General features: G+C 37.9%; 2 non-coding genes across 2 annotated transcripts; one reads left to right on the top strand and one right to left on the bottom strand.

The window, feature by feature from the left end:
• Positions 1–6128: 6128 nt before the first annotated feature.
• LOC130971344 (small nucleolar RNA R71) lies at positions 6129–6232 on the bottom strand. The gene has a single exon (XR_009082567.1). It is a non-coding gene; the product is annotated as a small nucleolar RNA R71 (small nucleolar RNA).
• Positions 6233–22932: 16700 nt separating this feature from the next.
• LOC130971412 (small nucleolar RNA R71) lies at positions 22933–23039 on the top strand. Its single transcript, XR_009082633.1, has one exon. It is a non-coding gene; the product is annotated as a small nucleolar RNA R71 (small nucleolar RNA).
• Positions 23040–23430: the final 391 nt, after the last annotated feature.

Raw genomic sequence — 23430 nt, 5'->3', positions numbered from 1 at the left:
TTGGATCCCCTTCTGAGTCCCTTTCCCAATCTTTGCCTTCAAAGCATAAACCATTTAGTATCTTATCAGGATCATTCTCACCCATCAGTCTTTCATCAAAGCTGGGTTCTTCATAGGGTATCACTCTTATCTGTAGGACTCTCATGATGGATGATGGGCTAAAATCTACCTCAACCCCCCTAACATAGCTCTTATAGGGAGGGCTGGTCTTGCTTGACCTCACAACATTTACATAGAACTCCCTTATCATGGTTGCACTTATGTCTGTGAGAGGTTCACACAGGAGTTTCCATCTCCTCTCTACGGTTATTCTTCTCATGATGGGGTATTCTTCTTCTTTCAATCTAAAACCCATCTCTGGAATGACTTGTTTTGATTCCATTATCCTGTGATATCTTGATTCATGAAATTGAGACTTAAATCTCTTGGTATCATAGTTTGGTGGTTCAGCTTCAGCTGGTTCTGGTTCCTTTCCTTTCCTTCTTTTGGAACTTGATGAAGCCATGAATTAGGAAAGAAGGGAGAAGAAAGGATGAACCTTGGTTAAGGCACGGTTTAGGATAGAAGGGAGAAGAAGTTGGGTATTGTGTGTTGTCTTTGGGTAAGAAAAGGTTGTTGTAACGTGTTTGGGAGGAATGTATGAATGAAACAAAGGCAAATAGATTAGGAGGTGTTGTTGGTCAATTTATAGCACGAGAATGCACTGTTGGAGAAAGCAATGAATTGGTGGTTCGGTTATGTTGCAATGAAGGGTGAAGATTGAGCATGTCTTTATTGAAAATCCATGGAATGGACGGTGTGCATGTAGAGATGGGTGAAGACAAGGATCACTCCTTCATTGGGCATGTGGTTCGGCCTCCTAGGTGTTAAACCGTGCAGATTTTGTTTCCAAGAGAACACAATTCCCTAAGCACATGTGACTCACTTTTCCCCCTTGTGACAACCGTACATGATGTGGTTTTGTCCTTTCCTCAATCTTCTTCATACCTATCCACATGAATCAAAGCAACATTGAGCTTAAAATTTAAATTTCATAAGGTGGTGGTTATTATATATATATATATATATATATATATATATAGAAAATATTGTTATATGTTCCTTATCTATGAATAACCAACTATGGCCCCTTAGAAATTGAACAAAATTTTGGTGAACACTAAGCTTGTTTTCTGCTAAGTGATTCATATGAAACCCAATGAATATCTATCATAATTAGTCTATTCATTATAAGGAAAATTTTATTTGCTACCATACTACCATAAACTCATAAAATGATGCAATGTATGGTTTATCTATTCATGAATTTGAGCCTTTGAGCAAAAGTGATTTTCTTGAAATTCATAGCATATATAGACACTAAATTTAATGTTTGGCTATATACTTCAACAGAATAAATGAGTATATATCCCAAAATGGTTCTATGATGAATCATGCTTGAAAAGCTATTTTAAAGTGCCTTTAGGCACACCAAACTTAGGAATCAAACATATACTCCAAAATGATGTGTGCAGTTATTAAATCTACTCATGAGAGCTCAAATTTATGCTAGAAAAACTATTAATTATTGAAATTAAAACAAAAGCAAGAATATTAAATCATGGGCTGCCTCCCATGGAGCGCTCTTTTATTGTCACTAGCTTGACATTGGATCCTTGTTAGGGTGGTTGCTGATTATGGTGCCTCAGCTTGTCCCCTCTCACTGTGAGCTTTCTTCCCGTGCTTTGATGGTCAATCTCTATGTTCTCCAACGACAGTATTTTATTGACAATGTAGTAATCATCAGTTTGTGGGCCTGTCTCCAACTGCTGATATATCAGTTTCACTTTGTCTCCTTCTGAGAATTCTTCAGTTGGGATTTTTTTGTTTTTCCACCCTTTTGGAATCCTTTTCTTGCTCTTCTTTCCTTTCTTTGGTGATCCTTCTGTCTTGACATCAGGCTGTATGTTAGGGTCTGTCTTCCTAGTGATCAACTCCTCACTCTCTTCCTGCATTCTCTTCTCATTCTTTGCATCTTCATTACCTTTTTGCTCTTCTTCATTGTTTGTCTTTTGCTTCGGAGGTGAGCTAATGAGTACTTCATCGGGTTTTTCTTTCCAACGCAAGTCTTCTTCTTTGACCCTCATACAGCTTTTCTCTTCAACAGTATGCTGTATTTCCTGAAAGACATTTAGAGTGATCTTTTCATCATGTACCCTCAAAGTCATTTCTCCTTATTCCACATCAATGATGGCCCTTGCTATAGCCAAGAAAGGTCTTCCTAATATAATAGAATAATTCCCTTCTTCCCCTAAGTCTAGGATTACAAAATCTGCTGGAAATATGAATTTTCCCACTCTGAACAAGAGATTTTCAATCACACCCTTGGGAATTACCAGTGATCTATCCACTAAATCCAATGACATCTGTGTAGGCTGATGAGCAGATAATTTATACGCTTTTTGGCATTATTTTTAGGTAGTTTTTAGTAGGATCTAGCTACTTTTAGGGATTTTTATTAGTTTTTATGCAAAATTTACATTTCTGGACTTTACTATGATTTTGTTTATTTTTCTATGATTTCAGATATTTTCTGGCTGAAATTGAGGGACCTGAATAAAAATCTGATTCAGGCTGAAAAAGGACTACAGATGTTGTTGGTTTCTGACCTCCCTGCACTCAAAATAGATTTTCTGGAGCTACAGAACTTCAAATGGAGCGCTCTCAACTGCGTTGGAAAGTAGACATCCAGGGCTTTCCAGCAATATATAATGATTCATACTTTGTTCGAGCTTAGATGACGCAAACTGGCATTCAACGCCAGTCCCATCCTGCATTCTGGAGTAAAACGCCAGAAACACGTCACAAACCAGGGTTAAACGCCAAAAACACGTTACAACTTGGCGTTTAACTCCAAAAGAAGCCTCTGCACGTGTAAAGCTCAAGCTCAGCCCAAGCACACACCAAAGTGGGCCCCGTAAGTGAATTTCTGCATTAAGACTTATTTCTGTAAACCCTAGTAACTAGTTTAGTATAAACAGAACTTTTTACTATTGTATTAGACATCTGGTCTTGTTCCCTATTTTTGGATTCATATGTCCTTTGGGGAGGCTGGCCATTCGGCCATGCCTAGACCTTGATCACTTATGTATTTTCAACGGTGGAGTTTCTACACACCATAGATTAAGGTGTGGAGCTCTGCTGTACCTCGAAAATTAATGCAATTACTATTGTTCTTCTATTCAATTCAAGCTTATTCTTATTCTAAGATATTCGCTACACTTTACCCTGATGGATGTGATGATCCGTGACACTCATCATCATCTGTCCTTATGAACGCGTGCCTGACAATCACTCCCGTTCTACCTTAGATCAAGCGCATGTCTCTTAGCCTCTATTCCGAAAGATCAGAGTCTTCGGGGTATAAGCTAGAATTATTGGCGGCCATTCTTGAGAATTTGGAAAGTCTAAACCTTGACTGTGGTATTCCGAGTAGGATTCAAGGATTGAATGACTGTGACAAGCTTCAAACTCGCGATTGTTGGGCGTAGTGACAGACGCAAAAGAATCAATGGATTCTATTCCGACATGATCGAGAATCGACAGATGATTAGCCGTGCTGTGACAGAGCATTTGGACCATTTTCACTAAGAGGATGGGAAGTAGCCATTGGCAACGGTGATGCCCTACATACAGCTTGCCATAGAAAGGAATATAAATGATTGGAGGAAGGCAGTAGGAAAGCAGAGATTCAGAAGGGACAAAGCATCTCCATACACTTATCTGAAATTCCCACCAATGAATTACATAAGTATCTCTATCTTTATTTTATGCTTTATTTATCATTATATTCGAAAATCATTATAACCATTTGAATCCACCTGACTGAGATTTACAAGATGACCATAGCTTGCTTCATACCAACAATCTCCGTGGGATCGACCCTTACTCACGTAAGGTATTACTTGGACGACCTAGTGCACTTGCTGGTTAGTTGTGCAAAGTTGTGACAAAGTGTGATTCACGTTTGAGAGCTCCAAGTCTATTGGCGCCATTGTTGATGATCACAATTTCGTGCACCAATTTTTTGGCGCCGTTGCCGGGGATTGTTCGAGTTTGGACAACTGACGGTGAATCTTGTTGCTCAGATTAGGTAATTTTCTTTTCAAAAAGTTTTCAAAAATCTTTCAAAAGATTTTTCTTTGTTTTCGTTTTTCAAAAAAATAATTTTCGAAAAATCCAAAAAAATTATAAAATCATAAAAACCAAAAATATTTTGTGTTTCTTATTTGAGTCTTGAGTCAATTTTTAAGTTTGGTGTCAATTGCATGTTTTTAAAATTTATGCATTTTTTTCGAAAAATTCAAGCATTGCATTCTTCATGATCTTCAAGTTGTTCTTGGTAAGTTTTCATGTTTGATCTTCATATTTTCTTGTTTTGTGTCTTTTGTTGTTTTTCATATGCATTCTTGCATTCATAGTGTCTAAACATTGAAAATTTCTAAGTTTGATATCTTGCATGTTTTTCTTTTCTTGAAAATTCTTCAAAAATAAGTCTTGATGTTCATCTTGATCTTCAAAGTGTTCTTGGTGTTCATCTTGACATTCATAGTGTTCTTGCATGTTTTCTTTGTTTTGATCTTAATTTTTCATGTTGTGAGTCATTTTTGTGTTTTTCTCTCTCATCTTTAAAAATTCAAAAATAAAAAATATCTTTTCCTTATTTCTCTCATAAATTTCAAAATCTTTGGGTTGACTTAGTCAAAAATTTTTAAAATTAGTTGTTTCTTGTTAGTCAAGTCAAGATTTCATTTTTAAAAATCCTATCTTTTCAAAATCTTTTTCAAAAATCAATTTTTTTTTCATTTTTCTTATTATTTTTCAAAATTTTTCTTATTTGATTTTCAAAATCTTTTTCTTATCTTTATTTCAAAATTTCAAAAACTTTACTAATAATTAATGTGATTGATTCAAAAATTTGAAGTTTGTTACTTTCTTGTTAAGAAAGGTTCAATCTTTAAATTCTAGAATCATATCTTTTAGTTCCTTGTTAGTCAAGTAATCAATTTCAATTTTAAAAATCAAATCTTTTTCAAAACAAATCTCAATCATATCTTTTTCAAATCATATCTTTTTTTAAAATTGATTTCAAAATCTTTTCTAACTTCCTATCTTTTCAAAATTGATTTTCAAATCTTTTTCAACTAACTAATTGACTTTTTGTTTGATTTCTTATCTTTTTCAAAATCACCTAACTACTTTCCTCTCTCTAATTTTCGAAAATTACCTCCCTCTTTTTCAAAATTCTTTTATTTAACAAATTGTTTTAAATTTTAATTTTAATTTTATTTCTTCTCTTAATTTTCGAAAATCACTAACTTATTTTTCAAAAACAATTTTCGAACACTCTTCTCTCTCATCTCTTTCTATTTATTTATTCATTTACTAACACTTCTCCTCATCTCAAAATTTGAACCCTCTCTTCTTCTTTGTGTTCGAATTTTTCTCATCCTTCTTCTATTCTTTTCTTCTTCTACTCACATAAAGGAATCTCTATACTCTGACATAGAGGATTCCTCTTCCTTTTCTGTTCTCTTCTTTTTTATATGAGTAGGAGCAAGGACAAGAACATTCTTGTTGAAGCAGATCCTGAACCTGAAAGGACTCTAAGGAGGAAGCTAAGGGAAGCTAAATCACAACCATCTGAAGAGGACTTGACAGAAATTTTCGAAAAAGAAGAGGAGATGGCAACTGAAAATAATAACAACAACAATAATGCAAGGAGGATGCTTGGTGATTATACTACACCTACTTCCAATTTTTATGGAAGAAGCATCTCAATCCCTGCCATTGGAGCAAACAATTTTGAGCTGAAGCCTCAACTATTTACTCTAATGCAACAGAACTGCATGTTCCATAGACTTCCATCAGAAGATCCCTATCAGTTTTTAACTGAAGTCTTGCAGATCTGTGATACTGTTAAGACTAATGGAGTAGATCATGAAGTCTACAGGCTCATGCTTTTCCCTTTTGCTGTAAGAGACAGGGCTAGAACATGGTTGGACTCACAACCTAAAGATTGCCTAGACTCTTAGGATAAGCTGGTCACGGCCTTTTTGGCCAAGCTCTTTCCTCCTCAAAAGCTAAGCAAGCTTAGAGTGGATGTTCAGACCTTCAAGCAAAAAGATGGTGAATCCCTCTATGAAGCATGGGAAAGATACAAGCAGTTGACCAAAAAGTGTCCTTCTGGCATGCTTTCAGAGTGGACCATTTTAGATATATTCTATGATGGTCTATCTGAGCTTTCTAAGATGTCACTGGACCATTCTACAGGTGGATCCATTCACCTAAAGAAAACGCCTGCAGAAGCTCAAGAACTCATTGACATGGTTGCAAATAACCAGTTCACGTACACTTCTGAAAGGAATCCTGTGAATAATGGGACGCCTCAGAGGAAGGGAGTTCTTGAAATTGATACTCTGAATGCCATATTGGCTCAGAACAAAATGTTGACTCAGCAAGTCAACATGATTTCTCAGAGTCTGAATGGATGGCAAAATGCATCCAACAGTATTAAAGAGGCATCTTCTGAAGAAGAAGCTTATGATCTTGAGAACCCTGAAATGGCAGAGGTGAATTACATGGGTGAACCCTATGGGAATACCTATAATTCCTCATGGAGAAATCATCCAAATTTCTCTTGGAAGGATCAACAAAAGCCTCAACAAGGCTTTAATAATGGTGGAAGAAACAGGTTTAGCAATAGCAAGCCTTTTCCATCATCTTCTCAGCAACAGACAGAGAATTCTAAGCAGAGCCCCTCTAGCTTAACAAACATAGTCTCTGATCTATCTAAGGCCACTTTAAGTTTCATGAGTGAAACAAGGTCCTCCATTAGAAATTTGGAGCCACAAGTGGGTCAGCTGAGTAAGAAAATCACTGAAACCCCTCCTAGTACTCTCCCAAGCAATACAGAAGAGAATCCAAAAAGAGAGTGCAATGCCATTGATATTAACAAAATGGCCGAATCCAAAGAGGAAGGGGAAGACGTGAATCCCAATGAGGAAGACCTCATGGGACGTCCTCCAAACAAAAAGGAGTTCCAAACTGAGAAACCTAAGGAATCTGAGGCTCACCTAGAGACCATAGAGATTCTATTGAACCTCCTTTTACCATTCATGAGCTCTGAGAACTATTCTTCCTCTGAAGAGGATGAAGATGTAACTAAAGAGCAAGTTGCTCAATATCTAGGAGCCATCATGAAGTTGAATGCCAAGTTATTTGGTAATGAGACTTGGGAAGGTGAACCTCCCTTGCTCATTAGTGAACTAGATACATGGGTTCAGCAAACTCTACCTCAAAAGAAACAAGATCCTGGTAAATTCTTAATATCCTGTACCATAGGCACCATGACCTTTGAGAAGGCTCTATGTGACCTGGGATCAGGTATAAATCTTATGCCACTCTCTGTAATGGAGAAGCTGGGGATCTTTGAGGTACAAGCTACAAGAATCTCATTAGAAATGGTAGACAAGTCAATAAAACAAGCTTATGGATTGGTAGAGGACGTGTTGGTAAAGGTTAAAGACCTTTACATCCCGACTGATTTCATAATCTTAGACACTGGGAAGGACGAGAATGAATCCATCATTCTTGGAAGACCCTTCCTAGCCATAGCAAAAGCTGTGATTGATGTTGACAGAGGTGAACTAGTCCTTCAATTGAATGGGGACTACCTTGTGTTTAAAGCTCAAGGTTATCCTTCTGTAAACATGGAGAGGAAGCATGAAAAGCTTATCTCAATACAGAGTCAAACAAAGCCTGCACAATCAAACTCTAAGTTTGGTGTTGGGAAGCCACAACCAAACTCTAAGTTTGGTGTTGAACCCCCACATTCAAACTTTAGGTTTGGTGTTGGCTGTGAAGCTCCATGAGAGCTCACTGTCAAGCTATTGACATTAAAGAAGCGCTTATTGGTAGGCAACCCAATTTTTATTTATCTATATTTCTATTGTTCTTTTATGTTTTATTAGGTTTATGATCATGTGGAGTCACAAAACAATTGCAAAAATTAAAAATAGAATAAAAAATAGCAGAAGAAACAGCACACCCTGGAGGAAGAGCTTACTAGCATTTAAATGCCAGTAAAGAGCATCTGGCTGGCGTTTAACGCCAGAACGAGCATGAAGCTGGCATTGAACGCCAAAAACAAGTAGCAGTCTGGCGTTTAAACGCCAGGATTACACCCTGAGTAGAGCTGGTGTTAAACGCCAGAAACAAGCATGGAAGTGGCATTCAACGCCAGAAACATGCTGCAGATTGGCGTTGAACGCCCAAAACAAGCATGGAGGTGGCGTTTAACGCCAGAAACATGCTGCAGTCTGGCGTTAAACACCAGGATTGCATACAAAGGGCATTTTACACGCCTAAAAGGTGCAGGGATGAGAAATCCTTGACACCTCAATAAACCCCACCTACATTTAAATTCAAAATCTCTTTCCCACCCAAACCTACCCTAAATGACCGAACCAATACCCCTATCCCTCCACTATATAAATCCCTCCATCCTTTTTCATTTTCACACAACACTACCATCTCTTCTCCCCCTTGGCCGAAACCCACACCTCTCTCCCTCTCCTCCATATCTTCTTCTTCTTCTTCTATTCTTTCTTCTTTTACTCGAGGGCGAGCAACATTCTATGTTTGGTGTGGTAAAAGCATAGCTTTTTTGTTTTTCAATAACTATTTATGGCACCTAAGGCAAGAGAAACCTCAAGAAAGAGGAAAGAAAAGGCAATTGCTTTCACCTCTGAGTCATGGGAGATGGAGAGATTCATCTCAAGGGTCCATAGCTTAGTAGTAGAGCATTTGACTGCACATCAAGAGAGCCCACTCATGGACCTCAACAAGAGCATGAGGAATTCCCTCATCAAGAAATCCCTGAGATACCTCAGGGGATATATTTTCCTCCACATAATTATTGGGAGCAACTAAGGATAGGAGCACCAAAATCACTAGGGATCAAGCAACAGAGGCAAGGAAAAGACATAGAGGAGCTCAAGAACACCATTGGTCCTTCAAGAAGAAGGCGCCACCCTCACTAAGGTGGACTCATTCCTTAACTTCCTTGTTCTTATCTCTCTGTTTTTTTGACTTTATGCTTTATGTTTGTCTATGTTTGTGCCTTTATTACATGATCATTAGTATTTAGTAACTATGTCTTAAGGCTATGAATAATTCCATGAATCCTTCACCTTTCTTAAATGAAACATGTTTTTAATACAAAAGAACAAGAAGTACATGAGTTTCGAATTCATCCTTGAAATTAGTTTAATTATATTGATGTGGTGACAATACTTTTTGTTTTCTGAATGAATGCTTGAACAGTGCATATTTTTGATCTTGTTGTTTATGAATGTTAAAATTGTTGGCTCTTGAAAGAATGATAAAAAAGAGAAATGTTATTGATGATCTAAAAAATCATAAAATTGATTCTTGAAGCAAGAAAAAGCAGTGAATAACAAAGCTTGCGAAAAAAAAATTTGGCGAAAAAAAAAGAAAAAAAAAAGAAAAAGCAAGCAGAAAAAGCCAATAGCCCTTAAAACCAAAAGGCAAGGGTAAAAAGGATCCAAGGCTTTGAGCATCAATGGGAGGGCCCAAGAAAATAAATCCAGGCCTAAGCGGCTAAATCAAGTTGTCCCTAACCATGTGCTTGTGGCATGCAGGTCCAAGTGAAAAGCTTGAGACTGAGTGGTTAAAGTCGTGATCCAAAGCAAAAAAAAAGAGTGTGCTTAAGAGCTCTGGACACCTCTAACTGGGGACTTTAGCAAAGCTGAGTCATAATCTGAAAAGGTTCACCCAGTCATATGTCTGTGGCATTTATGTATCTGGTGGTAATACTGGAAAACAAAGTGCTTAGGGCCACGGTCAAGACTCATAAAAGTAGATGTGTTCAAGAATCAACATACTTAACTAGTAGAATCAATAACACTATCTGAACTCTGAGTTCCTATAGATGCCAATCATTCTAAACTTCAAAGGATAAAGTGATATGCCAAAACTGTTCAGAAGCAAAAAGCTACAAGTCCCGCTCATCTAATTAGAACTAAGCTTCATTGATATTTTGAGATTTATAGTATATTCTCTTCTTTTTATCCTATTTGATTTTCAGTTGCTTGGGGACAAGCAAAAATTTAAGTTTGGTGTTGTGATGGGCGGATAATTTATACGCTTTTTGGCATTGTTTTTAGGTAGTTTTTAGTAGGATCTAGCTACTTTTAGGGATGTTTTTATTAGTTTTTATGAAAAATTTACATTTCTGGACTTTACTATGAGTTTGTGTGTTTTTTCTGTGATTTCAGGTATTTTCTGGCTGAAATTGAGGGACCTGAGCAAAAATCTGATTCAGGCTGAAAAAGGACTACAGATGTTATTGGATTCTGACCTCCCTGCACTCGAAATGGATTTTCTGGAGCTACAGAACTCCAAATGGCGCGCTCTCAACTGCGTTGGAAATTAGACATCCAGGGCTTTCCAGCAATATATAATGGTCTATACTTTTTTCGAGCTTAGACGACACAAACTGGCGTTCAACGCCAGTCCCATCCTGCATTCTGGAGTAAAACGCCAGAAACACGTCACAAACCAGAGTTAAACGCCAAAAACACGTTACAACTTGACGTTTAACTCAAAAAGAAGCCTCTGCACATGTAAAGCTCAAGCTCAGCCCAAGCACACACCAAAATGGGCAAGGGAAGTGGATTTCTGCATTAAGACTTATTTCTGTAAACCCAAGTAACTAGTTAAGTATAAATAGGACTTTTTACTATTGTATTAGACATCTGGTCTTATTCCCTATTTTTGGATTCATATGTCCTTTGGGGAGGCTGGCCATTCGGCCATGCCTAGACCTTGATCACTTATGTATTTTCAACGGTGGAGTTTCTACACACCATAGATTAAGGTGTGGAGCTCTGCTGTACCTCGAAAATTAATGCAATTACTATTGTTCTTCTATTCAATTCAAGCTTATTCTTATTCTAAGATATTCGCTGCACTTCACTCTGATGGATGTGATGATCTGTGACACTCATCATAATTCGTCCTTATAAACGCGTGCCTGACAACCACTCCCGTTCTACCTTAGATCAAGCACATGTCTCTTAGCCTCCATTCCGAAATATTGGAGTCTTCGTGGTATAAGCTAGAATTATTGGTGGCCTTTCTTGAGAATCCAGAAAGTCTAAACCTTGTCTGTGGTATTCCGAGTAGGATTCAAGGATTGAATGACTGTGACGAGCTTCAAACTCGCGATTGTTGGGCGTAGTGACAGATGCAAAAGAATCAATGGATTCTATTCCGACATGATCGAGAACAGACAGATGATTAGCCGTGCTGTGACAGAGCATTTGGACCATTTTCACTGAGAGGATGGGAAGTAGCCATTGACAACGGTGATGCCCTACATACAACTTGCCATAGAAAGGAGTATAAATGATTGGAGGAAGGCAGTAGGAAAGCAGAGATTCAGAAAGGACAAAGCATCTCTATACACTTATCTGAAATTCCCACCAATGAATTACATAAGTATCTCTATCTTTATTTTATGCTTTATTTATCATTATATTCGAAAACTATTATAACCATTTGAATCCGCCTGACTGAGATTCACAAGATGACCATAGCTTGCTTCATACCAACAATCTCCGTGGGATCGACCCTTACTCACGTAAGGTATTACTTGGACGACCCAGTGCACTTGCTGGTTAGTTGTGCGAAGTTGTGACAAAGTGTGATTCATGTTTGAGAGCTCCAAGTCTATTAGCGCCATTGTTGATGATCACAATTTTGTGCACCATAGGCTTCACTTCCTCTATAAATAGCCTTCTCATCATAGATAAAGGCATCAGGTTGATACTAGATCCTAAATCACACAGTGCCTTGTCAATGATTATATTACCAATGGTACAAGGCAAAAAGAAACTCCCAGGGTCTTTGAGTTTTGGTGGGAGGCCTTCTTGGATCACTGCACTACATTCTTGTGTTAGGAGGATGGTTTCCTTCTCATGCCAGCTCCTCTTCTTGTTGATGAGTTCTTTTAGGAATTTTGAATATAAGGGCATCTGCTCCAATGCTTCAGCAAGGGGAATGTTAATTTCTAGCTTCTTAAAGACTTCTAGGAACTTGGGGAACTGTTGGTCTTTGATCTCCTTCTGAAATCTTTCAGGATATGGCAGAAGAGGGGTGCACGGCTTCACCATCTTCCTCTGTTCTTATGATTGCTCCTCCATGACTTACTTTTCTTTCTTTGAAGCTTGTGGATGTTCCTCTGTCTCCTTGAGCTTTTCTTGGTCCTTCTCCTTAAGTGTCACTTCTTCCTTGCTGCTGGCCTTATCATTCTCAGCTGGCCTCTTGTTGGCTTCTTTGTCATTTTTCAAGGTTCTTCCACTCCTTAATTGGATTGCTTTGCATTCTTCTTTAGGATTGGGAATGGTGTCACTTGGTAATGCATTGGGTGCTCTTTCAGCCACTGTTTGTTTGGACAATTGCCCAATTTGCCTTTCCAGATTCCTTAGTGAAGCTTCATAATTTTTACTGGTTAGCTCTTGATGTTTCATCATCTTTTCCATAATTATCTCCAAGTTGGAGATTCTTTGGGATTCTTGGGGTGGTTGTGGTTGATTGTAGGATGTGGATGGTGGGTGAAAGTTATTTTGGTTAGTGGATGGGTTGTTGGGTGGATAGTAGTTGGATGAGGGTTGGTTGTTTTGTGGTTTTCTGTATTGGTTTTGGTTAGTGTTTTGATGGTTTTGATGGTTTATGTTACGTGAATTGTTTTAGTTGGAGTTTCTCTACCAAGATTGTTGGTTTTGGTTGTCTCCCCAACTCAAGTTGGGGTGGTTCCTCTAGGATGTGTTGTAGGTATCTCCATGGAATTCATTTTGACCAGCATCTTGATTGTGCATATAGTTAACTTGCTCTTGCTGCTGCTCTTCTTGGTTTTCCTTATTTTGCTCCCATGTAGATGATGGTTGATTTGTTGTGTTCACTGTAGCTATTTAAAGACCATCAATCCTCTTGGCCATCATTTCCATTTGTTGTTGAATCTGTTGGTGCATCACCTTGTTTTGTGCCAAGATGGTATCCACACCTTCCAGCTCCAATACACACTTCCTTTGAACTGGTTGGCGTTGCCTTTGATGAGTATAGAAGTATTGGTTATTTGCCACAGTGTCTATGAGGTTATGAGCTTTCTCAGCTGTCTTCATTAGCTATACTGATCCTCCAGCAAAATAATCCAAAGCCTATTGAGCTTTTAAAGTCAATCCCTCATAGAAATTTTGAAGTCTATCCCATTCATTAAACATCTCTGGTGGACACTTCCTAATCAAGGCTTTGTATCTTTCCCATTCCACATAAAGTGATTCTCCATCCATTTGGGTGAAGGTTTGCACCTCTGTATTCAATCTTATGATCCTCTGAGGTGGGTAGAACTTAGCCAAAAATTTGCTCACTAAATCCTCCCATTTGTTGATGCTTTCTTTGGGAAATGCTTCTAACCATTGAGTAGCCTTATCCCTCAAGGAAAATGGAAACAGTAGCAACTTATAGATGTCTGGGTGTATACCATTTGTCTTAACTGTGTCACATATCCTTAGAAAGATGGCTAGATGCTGGTTTGGATCTTCCAAGGGACCTCCTCCATAAGAACAGTTATTCTGCACCAGTGTAATGAGTTGATGCTTCAATTTAAAGTTGTTTGCATGAACATTTGGAGTGAGTATGCTACTCCCACAGTGTCTCGCATTGGGAAGGTGTAGGAGGCTAGAACTCTCCTTTGGGGTTGGCCATTGTTAGCCACTTCATCTGGTGGATTAGGGACATTCCCCTCCATTTCTTGATTCTCCTTCTCTGATTCTTCTTCTCCAACAACTCTCTTCCCTCTTGCTTCTCTGAAAAATTGCAGAAGAATCAAAACAGCAAGAAAGCTTAGCTCAATTGTGAAATCCTAAAAGAGAAATTGACAATTGCAAAAGTGTAATAATAACAGAAAGAAAATCTAGATCCCAATTACTCTCTTGACCAAATGGTAAAGAAGAAATTACCAAAGAAATAAAATGAAAGCAGAAAGAAAGTTCAGATCCAATTTCCAATTCTTAGAACTATAAAAAGGAAAAGTAAAAGATGATTCTCAGATGAAGAATTTTAGTGGAGTTCTTCAATCCAAGTTCAAAACCCAAAATAGAAAATTAAAGTTGCAGAAAAAAGTAAAATGAGCACAGAAAACAAAATTTAGATATGATCCCAATTTCCTAAAATTCTAAAGGAAAATTAAAAAGAGAAAACTAAAAATGAGCTAAAAGTAAAAGTCTGTGTGTCAATCCAAATCAAATTTAATCCTATTTATACACTTTCTATTTTCAGTCATTGAGCAATTAGAATGGGCTTTTGGGTTGGCCTTGAATGAAATTGGGATGGGGTGCATTGTGAAGCTCCCAGTGGAGTGCTCAGTGCGCTTTGTGAGCGCTACGTTCACTTTACCAAGGCATGCCCCCTCACGTGCTCAACTCCTTCTACTAGCGCTCACTTATTGAGCGCTCAGTTGCTTTGTCGAGTGATGCACCTTGTGTGCTTCCTTGGTTGAGCGCTTCTCCTCATGGTGCTCCCTTATTGAGTGCTACGCTCACTCCTTGAGCGCTACCCTTTCTCCTTAGGTGCGCACATTTTTTCCTTGGCCAGCGCTCCCTTATTGAGCGCTACATTCATTATTTGAATGCTGCCTCGTACAGATGGCACGAAACCTTTGCTCCAAAGCTTGAGATCCACAAAAAAGTTAAGAAAGTGAACGTGGAACTCACTTCCAAAGTGAACGCAAGCTGTTTGTGTTCCTAAGCGTGGCGTTCTCTATTTGAACGTAACGCTTCCCTGATTGCTTCCCCCTTTTCTTCATTTCTTCACCTACAAGCAACCAAACAACCAATCAAAGTCTCACCAAAATCACAAAGTCTTTGCATCATTCATGAAATCAATTAATTCTAGCATAAAACCTATGATTTTGTGTAAAATAAATGATGTTTGATTGATTCAAAATAATCATGAAACTCCACTCCAATCACTTACTTGTTGTGTAAGAAAGTGCATAAAACCTAATGAAACTAATGAAAAATGCTTGTGAAACTAGCATAAGATGACTTGTCATCAGTGACTACGTTTCGTGCCAAACGTAAGAAAGCTACATAGTTCTATCACAATTCTCTGGTTTATGTACCGGGGATGGCAGCATTCAGATATGACACGTGTGCGTCTGCCATGCCCACGCGTGGAAGGTCAGAAATTCAAATGATGCGTATGCGTCAGCGAGGTGCACGCGTGGTCAGTTTGTGCCTCTAGCACCCCACCTGCATGGTTCCAATGCAAATCTCTGGTTTTTGTATTAGAGCATTATAGCGTCGCATATGACGCGTGCGCGTCAGCCATCCGTACACGTGAAACACACAATTTTTTTTAAATAAACAGGCTACCAAAGTAATGCCAAATATTATTAAACAATTGAAACCACAACTTAAACTAAAGAAACCTAACTAAAAATGAAAATTCAACTTATTACCAATATAAACAAAAGGGAAAATAGGAATAATTTACCATGGTGGGGTGTCTCCCACCTAGCACTTTTAGTTAAAGACCTTAAGTTGGACATTTGGTGAGCTCCTTGTTATGGTGGCTTGTGCTTAAACGCATCTTGAAACTTCCACCAATGCTTGGACTTCCAATAAGCTCCAATATTTCCAACTAAATTCACCAAGGCTTGATGAAGTTCTTCACATGCTTTGAGCTCCCAAAGTTGATCCTCTTGTACGCCTGGATCCCAAATCTTATTTCTATATCTGTCTTCAAGTTAATCATCAAATTCCCATACAGGTGGTAAGCAAGCCGAATTCTCAATTAAATATCCAAACAACTTTCTAGATCCAAGTAATCTAGCTCTACACCAACCTTTGCACTTCAACGTTAAGCATGCAACCAAATTGAACCTTGCATGACAACTCCTACTACTAACCATCTCCCTTGTGCTCTTAAAGCCACAAAGAGCTTTAAGTTGACCATCCGTCTCAAGCAAACCATACTCAAGAGGAAAAGTAAAGTTTAAGGATAAGAATTTTGTCCACTTAAATATTATGTTGGATGGCAATGGCTTGGAGAGAGGTGTTTTTAATGATCTTGCAAGCTCTACTCTCTTGTGCCCTTCTTTGATAACTTCCACCTGTTGACATGCTTCTTCAATTTCAACATCTTCCTCTCGGTACTTTCTTCCATTTCAATTCCTTGCTCACCAACTTCTTATGTACATTCCTCATTGTTCAAGTCATGTGTTGAAGGTTGTCCTTGATAAACCACTATTTTATGGTTTATCTTGTGCTCAATTGAGTGGTTTTTATCAACTCTTTACCCACTTATTCATATGATTTGCATGGTTTTACATTCTCTTTCCTGATTTTGTGCTATGACTGAAAACATGCTTCTTTGGCTTTTATTTTCTTTTATTTAAATCCTCTTTTATTATCATTCGATGCCTTGATATGTGTGTTAAGTGATTTCAGGGATTACAGGGAAAGAATGGCTTAGAGGATGGAAAGAAAGCATGCAAAAGTGGAAGGAATACAAGAAGTTGAAGAAATTGCTAAGTTGTCCAGCCTGACCTCTTCGCACTCAAATGGTCATAACTTGAGCTATAGAGGTCCAAATGAGATGGTTTCAGTTGCGTTGAAAAGCTAACGTCTGGGACTTCGATTTGATATATACTTTGCCATAGTGGCCATAGAGATAGATGACGCAAACGCGCACTCTACACGGACGCATCGCATCTGCAAATCTCATTCCACGCAAACACGTGGATGACGCCTCCGCGTCACCTTGCCGCGACCTGTACGGATCAGAAAGCGCTGGGAGTGATTTCTAGGCTGTTTTTGACCCAGTTCTCGGCCCAGAAAATACAGATTAGAGGCTGAGAGTGGAGCAGAAGGAATTATTCAATCATTACTCACAATTTTAGGTTTTAGATGTAGTTTTTAGAGAGAGAGGTTCTCTCCTCTCTCTTAGGATTTAGGATTAGGATTTCTATTAGGATTAGGATTGTTTCTTCATACCAGATTCAATAATTTATGTTTCTCTTCTATTTTTGTTTATTCTAAAGCTTTTATTTGTATTTGATTTATGTTGTCCAATTGGCTTATGATCTTTTCCATGTTAGAATTGACATCTCCATGCAATTTGAGGTATTTCAGACTTATGATTGTTTTCTCTAATTTATGTTATTGATGCTTGGGCTCTATCCAAATTATTTTCATTCAAGTAGATTTTATTCCCTTTTGGCTTTAGTTGATTAATTGGTAACTCTTGAGTTGTCAAACTCAGCAGTGGTTGAAATTGGTATATTCTAATTGATCTAGATCGCTCTAAAGCTAGTCTTCCCACAGGGATTGACTAGGACTTGAGGATCAAACTAATTAGTCCACTTGACTTTTCTTTGCTTTAGTAAAGGTTAACTAAGTGGGATTAAAACCCAATTCTCATCAAACCTGATAAGGATAACTAGGATAGGACTTCCAATTTCTCATATCTTGCCAAGAGTTTATTTTATAGTCATTTATTTATTTTTCTTGTCAACTAAATTACTTGTTCAACCCTTTTTAAAACCCCAAAATATACCTTTGCATAACCAATAATAAGAACATACCTCCCTGCAATTTCTTGAGAAGACGACCCGAGGTTTGAATACTTTGGTTTATAAATTTATTGGGTTTTGTTACTTGTGGTAACCAAAACGTTTGTACGAAGGGATTTTCTGTTGGTTTAGAATCTATACTCACAACGCGACTATATTTTTACAAAATTCTTTACTAGCAAAAATCCTAACGTCAGCGCTCTAGCCTCCTCAACATCAATTTCAAGCTTCTTAGAGGGAGGTTCTATGATTTGAGATTTCCATGGAGGTTCCGCATCTCCTAAGTCTTCAACCATTTCTTCGCCTTCAACAATTATAGTTTCCTCTAGTTGTTCCAATACAAAATCCCGCTCCTTGTTCTCCATCGGAGTTTTTAATCTCTCTTTCATGCTACACTCTTCTATTGATTCTCCACAATTGGCAATGGAAGTGCTTTGAGTGCATGAGTATTGGGAGGCCAAAGTGTTTACTACTTCGGTCAAGGTAGTCACGAATTCTAGTATCCTCTTTTAAGTTTCACGTGAGAGAATCATCCATTGGGACTTGGGGTGGATAGAAGGGTATATTATTTGAAAGGAAGGGTTCATAATAAGAGGGTGGTTCATCCTGAGAAGGATATGGAGATGGTGTATATTGAGGTGGTATATGTGAGAATGGTGGTTCTTGGGAGTAATTGTGTTGGAATGTGGGTGATTCTATAGGTTGTCTTTCATAGTGGTCACAAGGATGAGTTAAGGGTGATTGGTTGTATGAGGGGTATAGATCATAGGTTGGTGTTTTGTAAAATGAGGCTTGTGAGGTAGGTTGAAAACTATATTGAGGAGGGGGTTCATAGGCATATGGTGGTGGTTGTTGGTAGTCACAGGGAGGTCCACCATAGCCATCGGATTGGTATGCATCTTGGAATGGCCCTTGCTCATAATGCATTGGAGGAGGTTGTTGCCATGAAGGTTGTCCATAAGCTTGAGGCTCCTCCTACCTTCGATTGTTCCATCCTTGATGCATGTTCTCATTTTAATCTTCATTTCCTACAACATAATTTGAAATAAACCCATAGCCAAAGTGGTAAGAATCATAATGAAAAGAAAAAATAAAACAAGAACTAATAAGAAATGAGTAAACAAAGTCCTAAAACTAGCAAAAACTAACAAAGAAGCAAAAAGGCAAACATATTCACAATATTAATAATAACCAATAACAAGGCACACATATGCAATTCCCCGGCAACGGCGCCTAAAACTTGACGAAGGAAAAATGTCGGTAAATATTTTCACAAAAGTATCACATTGCAAGTATAGTTCTAAACCGACAATTAAACCTCAATCAATGTTTAGATTGTTTGTCACTTAAGCAAACCCAATAAAATTAACCGAAGTATTTAAACCTCGAATCGTCTTTCAAAGAAATTGCAGGGAAGTATAGTTTATTATTGGCTATGAGGTATATTTTGGGGTTTTTGTAATAAGAAACAAGAAAGTAAAATGGTAATAAAATAAACTAATAACTGAGAAAAGTCCTAGCAAGAGGTAAGAATTTGAATTTCTATCCTCATTATCATCCTATCAATTGTGATGGTAAATGTAAATTGCCTTCACTCAGTTAACCTCTAACCAATGAAGGAAAGTCAAATGCGTACAATCAACTTGAATTCACAAGTCCTAGTCAAACCATAGTAAAATACTAGATTTAGTGAAGTTCAAGCTAACCGGCAATCTTCAATTACCATTCAACAAGAGACTTTGATAATTCAAGAGTCTCCAAATCATCAACTCAAGCCAAGAACACAAAAATCTATTTTAAAATCCAACCAAGCATTTCATCAAATACTTGGAAGGCACCAAATAAAAACATAGAAAATTCACACGAATTGTTAAATCTAAACTACCAAATGCAAGAATCAATAACCAACAATTAAAGAAAGAAGCAATAAACATGAAATACCTCAAATTGCATTAAAAGAAAATTGAATCTAACAAGAAGATTTCATAAACTAAATTGGGGAAAATAAAGAAATCAACAAGAGAAGATAAACTAAGACACTAAAACAATAAAAGGTAGAGGAGAACTAAATTAAAACAAGATAAAATTCTGAAGCTAAGAAGAAATAAGGCTAAAAACCCTAAAAATCTAGAGAGAGGAGAGAGTCTCTCTCTCTAGAAGCCTACATCTAAAACCTAAAGTGTGTGAATGAATGAAAAGTGGAATTGTTTTAATGATCAGCTCCACTTTCCAGCCTCTTGTCTTCAATTTCGGGCTAAAAACTGGGTCAAAAGCAGCCCAGAAATTGACCCCAGCATTTTCTCGTAACTGAGGCACGTGACCCTTGTCACGCGTACGTGTCGCTAGATATTGAACTTGCCACACGTACGCGTCGTTTGTTTGCTTTTCAAATCTCTAAATTCTTGTGTTTCTTTCACTTTTGCATGCTTCCTCTTCATTCTCCATGTCATTCTTGCCCTATAAACTCTGAAAATACTTAAAAAACATATTTTAGCATCGAATGGTAATAAGAGAAGATTAAAAATTAGCAATTTTAAGGCCAAAGAAGCATGTTTTCAATTATAGCACAAAATTAGGAAGGAAACTTAAAAGCATGCAATTTATATGAATAAGTGTGAGAATAGTTGACAAAATCCACTCAAATCAGTACAAAATAAACCATAAAATAGTGGCTCATCAGTCGCGTCCCTTAACTCCTCCAACAAAGTCGTCGTATTCCCCCACCATAGCCGCTTGATAACGCGAAAACTGTCTCTTAACAATTTTCTACCAACAAGTGCATCTGATTATCGTCAAGTAAAAATTCACTATTAAGTAAGGTTGAATCCCACAGGGATTGGTTGGTTGATTAATGTTAATTGGAAGATTGTTCTAGTTGAACTCAATCGGATTTGAAATTGCGATCGCAGAATGTAAATTGGCGGGAAACTTAAATTGCAAGAAATTAAATGGACAGAAATTAAATTGCAGAATGTAAGAACAGTAACTTAAATTGCAAGAAGTTAAATGGGAATGGGGATTAAACATCAAATTAAAGAATAGAATGTAAAAGAATGAGTAGATCAGAGATGGAAAAGCTCATTGGGGTTAGGAGATGTTATAATTCTCCGGATCAAATTCATTTTTATCTCTTCCTCAATCAATGCATTCATTGATCTCCTTGGAAATCTTAAATGATTAGATCCCAATTCCTTGGCAATCAAATCTCTCTAAGCATGAACAATTGCCCAATTTCTTGATTTAAGTGCTCATGGTAAGAGATGAAGTATGGTCACTGATTATACCATACATATTCATAGATCAAAGTGTTGGTAGGATTACATGTCACGATATCCATCCAAACCCCAATCTAATCCAATGTGAGAAAGAATTTCTAGCACAATCTCTTCATTCCTCTTCCAAGGTTCAGAGGAGATTCAATTATGAATAGCTTCTTTTCCAAGATAACTATCCAATTGGATGAAGACCGAAAGCTTTCTAGCAAAATCAAGAGAAAAGAAAGAAGAAGAAGAGTGAAAACTAATATTGATCCATTGAATTACACAGAGCTCCCTAACCCAATGAAAGGGATTTAGTTGTTCATATCTCTAAGAATGGAACACGGAATAGAAAAGTACATTTCAGAAAGAACAAAATTGAGAGAAAGATAAAATTGGCAGAGTTTCAGTACTCAGTGTATCAGCACCCTTACTAACTTGAACTCTAAGCTATTTATACTACTTTCTTCAATTGATCTTTAAAAAATCTCAATTAGGTATTTGGCCTTTTTTGAAGTTGATCCAATTGGCTCCCATGCTGTTGAGAAAAGAGGTGCTTTAAAATGTAGGGTTCTGATGTCCACGTTTGAGTTCACGTTCGAGATAGAGACATTACATTGATGCTTGCTCCCAAATCATAGAATCCTTTATCAATCATGGTACCCGCTATGGTACAAGGGATGTGAAAGCTCCCTGGATCTTTTTTCTTTGTAGGCAAGTCCTTCTGGATGATGGCACTACATTCCTTGATCATTACCACTGTTTGTCCTCCTTTCAGGGTGCTCTTCTTGGTAAGCATCTCCTTCATACATTAATTCATGTGGGCATTTGTTGTAGTGTCTCAGGGAAGGGAATGTTAACATGAAGAGATTTAAATGTATCCAGGAATTTAGTGTATGTTTTCTCCTTCTCACCTTCCCTGAGTCTCTGGAGAAATGGTGCTTGTGGCACAAAAAGCTTGAGGACTTCTTTCTCTTTTTGTTCCTTCCTCTGTTCAGGGCTAGCCATTTCTTCTATCTCCCTTACATTCTTCCTTCACTCTCGTTCATCATGATCTGAGTGTCTGGAGCATTCTTCCTTCAGGACTTTTTCACTGCTTAGATTGATTGACTTGCATTCTTCTTACCTTACTTTCTGGGTCTCTCCTCTTGGGTTTTTTTCAGTATTACTTGGGAAGCTATCAGTGGACTTTGGAAATTGTTGAGATAGATACCCCACTTGGGACTCAAGCTTCTTAATGGTTTCTCCTTGACTTTTCATACTAGCTCTCACTTCCTCCTTGAAGTTTTTCATATCTTCAGATTCCTTGCAGAGGCCTACAAGCATAGCTTCGATCTTGGACATCCTATCCTCAAAAGGTGGGTTCGGAGTGTGATGTTGAGGCTGGTTGTTTTGGGTTTGGTATTGTGGCTGGGAATAATTATTTTGTGAGGGTTGATATGATCTTGAGTTGGACTGTTAGTAAGTGGAATTATTGAATTGGTTGGAGTTGTGGGGTTTGTGATTTTGGTTCTGGTTTGGATGGTTTCCCCTCCCACAGTTTGGGTGGTTCTTCCAACCTGGATTGTAGGTCTTGGAGTATGGATTATGCTCTTATCTAGATGAATTTCCAATGTAGTTAGCTTGTTCCCAATCAACTCCTTCCTCTGTAATTGACTCTGATTGAGGTGATGGTTGAGTGTGAATAGCTACAGCCTGATTATTCTCCATTTGCTTGGTTAAATCAGCTAGTTGCTCAGTGATCATCTTGTTTTGGGCCAGGATTACATCCATGTTGCTTAGCTCCATGACTCCTCTGTTGTTGCTTCTCTCAGAGGCATAGAAATACTCATTGTCAGCCACTGTTTCTATGACATCAATGGCTTCTTCAATAGTCTTCTTCTTGTTAAGGGAGCCTCTGGATGAGTGGTCAACAGCTTTCTTTGATTCATAGGAAAGCCCTTTATAAAAGATGTGCCGTTGCACCCACTCATTAAACATATCAGGGGGCATTTCCTTGTCAAATCTTTGAATCTTTCCCATGCTTCATACAAGGTTTCACCATCCTACTGCCTGAATGTTTGAACCTCTGCTATCAGCCTATTGACTCTTTGTGGAAGATAGAACCTTGCCAAGAATTTATTCACTACATCCCTCCAAGCTGTGAGGCTTTCCTTGGGAAATAATTCTAGCCACTTGGATGCTTTATCCCTTAGAGAGAAAGGGAATAGAAGCAATCTGTAGGCATCAAGATGAACTCCATTTGATTTCACAATATCACAGATCTTTAGAAATGTAATGAGATGCTGATTAGGGACTTCTTGCACACTTCCTCCGAAAGAACAATTGTTTTGGATGAGAGTGATGAGTTGAGGTTTCAATTCGAAGTTATTGGCATGGATGGTTGGCTTTTGAATTCTGCTCCCACAATTCCCAGGATTGGGATTAATGTAGGAACCCAACACTCTCCTCTCTTGTCCAACAGGGTTAGCT

This window comes from Arachis stenosperma, chromosome 3 (genome assembly GCF_014773155.1).
Source record: "Arachis stenosperma cultivar V10309 chromosome 3, arast.V10309.gnm1.PFL2, whole genome shotgun sequence".
Lineage (NCBI taxonomy): Eukaryota > Viridiplantae > Streptophyta > Magnoliopsida > Fabales > Fabaceae > Arachis > Arachis stenosperma.
The sequence above is the reverse complement of the archived record's forward strand: the minus strand, read 5'-3'. Positions and strand labels throughout refer to the sequence as shown.